The sequence below is a fragment of the Ylistrum balloti genome, unplaced genomic scaffold (genome assembly GCF_031769215.1).
Source record: "Ylistrum balloti isolate Yb309-2 unplaced genomic scaffold, AGI_CSIRO_Ybal_v1 Utg370682, whole genome shotgun sequence".
In the NCBI taxonomy this organism is placed as follows: domain Eukaryota; kingdom Metazoa; phylum Mollusca; class Bivalvia; order Pectinida; family Pectinidae; genus Ylistrum; species Ylistrum balloti.
This window is the reverse complement of record NW_026782411.1, coordinates 442,296-445,574: the sequence shown is the minus strand read 5'-3', so window position 1 is coordinate 445,574 and position 3,279 is coordinate 442,296.

The window sequence follows — 3,279 nt, the reverse complement described above, 5'->3', positions numbered from 1 at the left end:
TGACGGACATATGTATAAACTTCTAGATGATCAGAACAATAATATATCGTTAACAGTAGAAAGTGAAATAAACTTTGTCAAAATCATTTTGTTGATAATATATGAGCCTTTTGCATACATATACTTCATCAAAAGTGTTTTAAACTAACGCATTATGAGTAACTAGTGGAATACTTTATATACAGAAGAATTTCATACTTAATGTCTGGAAAATATTACTTAACAGAGATTGCATGACCAGTATTTTAATGAGAAAGACTAATCGAAATGAGATGATGATTTCTGACATTGCAATAGCCAAGTAGCATACAAACAATTTTGTTCCGTAAATTATTGGAGGGGAATGAAATAAAAGATGAAAGTTGTGATAAATGTGACAATCTTATAATGTTATGATAATTTTTAAATGTTCTCGTATCAAACTAGTTTGGGAAAATATTTAAATAAAGTCTCATTTAAAAAAAAAAGTGTCTTGATTTAGCCATTCTAGGTTGTATATGATAATACAGTTTAAGAAATCTGAGTTTTCTAATTGTTTGGTACTTTGCAAGCCAATAGATTTTGTTCTATTCTGTTTATGACAAAAGTTTCCACCAATAAATTTTTGATGGGATAAATTTTCAAACATTTAAAAGAGAAAATCAACCAAACACCGTTGCTGAAAAATGTCACGGATCCTTCATTGAACTAAATTCAGTGAGTGAACTTCCAACATCATTATTTTCAATTTCCCCACAAATACCCGAAACCTAACCTAAATATGAACCATCTGTCCATTCGCCGTCTCTTTCTTGCCTTTAGAACACATTTGACTTTATTTCAAATTTCAAAACTTAATATCAAATTTCCTAGTTTTCGAAATGTACGTAAATGTAACCTGTCACGTTCTTGATAGATAATAATGTTAGGTGTACTTTTCTTAACCCCTGTGTTTCTTTCACAAATATCTAATGCAACACTCAATATCTCGCGCATCACAAAGCCTTCAGATTCATAGTTCAACATACTACATACAAAAATGCCGAAAACTCTGAGATCAGTTTCAACATTGAAATCGAAAACTATCAGCCAGCATACAACCATTCAAAAATCATTTGTCTAACTCCTTCAATTGTAACAAAGAAGGGTTTAGGTATATTGTTACAAAATGTGGTTTCGATATTAGTGTAACTCAGATACATGACTCAATAATCTTTGACTGATTGGTTGAAATAAATTAGCATAAACAATAGTTCGTTTAATGTTCAATAGTATATCAATATAACACATATAGGTAGTTTAAAGGGGTGTGGATAATTACTTGCATATATACACTTAGGTTGGTATAATCTGGGCCCCGAGAATCTTATCAGTGGGTGTACAGCTTAGGCCAGTTAATTAATTAGAGACTGTCCCCACTTCCTTGATAACCAAACTTATGCAATTTCCCGTTTGGACAGTGACCACCTAGTAGTAGAGTAATTTTTAGGATCTATTTCAAGTAACAAATTAGCAGGGGGTGGGGATCTCAACCTTGCACCTCGAGTACAGGTGGCTATACTTCAACAATTGTATCAGGGGATTGCCGGACAAGCTTGGTCCAGAGTAAGATAAAAAAAAAAAGGGGGGGGGGGGGGGGGGGGAGAGATCTTTAGGTTAGAACACACGGTCTTGGGGGAGCCCACCAGATGGACAGTTCTGATACGAGACACAACGCGAAGTACTAGTATGAGTATATGAACTCTATTATTCAACATGTAATCAACATGGCTATTACCAACAAGTACCTGTGTTTACGCCTACTGTGTTACACAATTTACTATTTCTGAAATCCATTTTATTTTCAACATTAACAATTAAATTTCATTAATCAGTATATGATAACAACGAATCTAACGTGTTTTGCAGTCTCTCTGCTGTTTCAGGTACTAATACCATATCAACTGCCTACATCAACAGAAAATAGATTAATATTTTGGAGTTTGATAGAAAAGCGTTTAACTGTTTAAAAATGCATATCATAATCATCAACATTAAGAGAAAATAAAATCAGCGACAGAATTTCACCCCAAAAAAAAAAAAAAACCTGTTCTTTCAGTCGAAGAAATCTGACATTAAAATTATTTATTATAAACACAGATACATTATGGGTTACAACCTTAAAGTTTCCTTAACATTTGAATAGATAGTAAATGCAGTTGGATTGTGAGTAGATTTATAATTGTCTAATGATATTGAATTGTGTCATTTTTGTGATATTTTATACAATGACGATACAACACATATTGTATTTCATTGTGCGAAAACTGAAAGTCTTTGAGATGATCTCATCCTCGATACTCCGCGGGTTAAGATCACTCTCGCTCTCTGCATCCCTGGAACATGTCAAAAACAAACATTGAATGAACAAACGAAGTAATTTGATTGGTTCCAAGAGAAAAAACTGACCAACCACAGGTTGATAAGTACGCTCCTTTTGAAGATTACAAAGGAGCGACACCCAACTCATCCTCGATACTCCAGGGGTTACAACCACTATCCTTCTATTCACCCCTGGAACATGTCGTGGTAAAATTGAATGTTCCAAGTGCGACGATTCGTGGACAAGACGAAAAGACTAGTTTAATATTTTGATGTACACCAAACGAAGTCTCGAGATCGCATAATGGTATATTGCAATGGCTTTGAAGTTGAGTGCATCCTCGATACTCCAGGAGTTATTTCGCTCTCTGCGCCTCTGGGGCATATCATGGCGAATTTGAAAGTAGAAGCGGAGTAAAAATGTTGACCAATCACAAGAAAAGTCTAGAGCCTAGAGATTTGTTTCGTTGTTGTATACATTGCTCTCATTTGAGAACGTGACATTACTTGCTTGGACCAGAGACGTATACAACACATGTGTTATATACGTCTCTGCTTGGACCGACCAAGATTTGCATGACCCGTATTCTTCCGCAGTGTCTGGTCTCAGTAATTTTCTTTGTACTTTTTTCAGAAGTCTCCGTGTAAATCTTTCTTTTGTTCATATTTTGCCCTAATTTTATTGAATTTGATATTTGGATTATGATTTTGTTGACATGTTGGTATTTTCTTATTATTGTAATTATAATTACCCGGTCTATAATCTCTCCTCATTAAGTACTCTACTCAAGTATCTTTTTAGTGCCTTTTGATGGCAGACCGTTATTGTTGATTCATTTGTACATGAGTAAAATCCGGATTGTTTCTCCGTACGCTGTTTTGTGTATACGTATACATTGTGTACGACATCCGGGGTTTTGTAATGGATGCGCCCTTTGA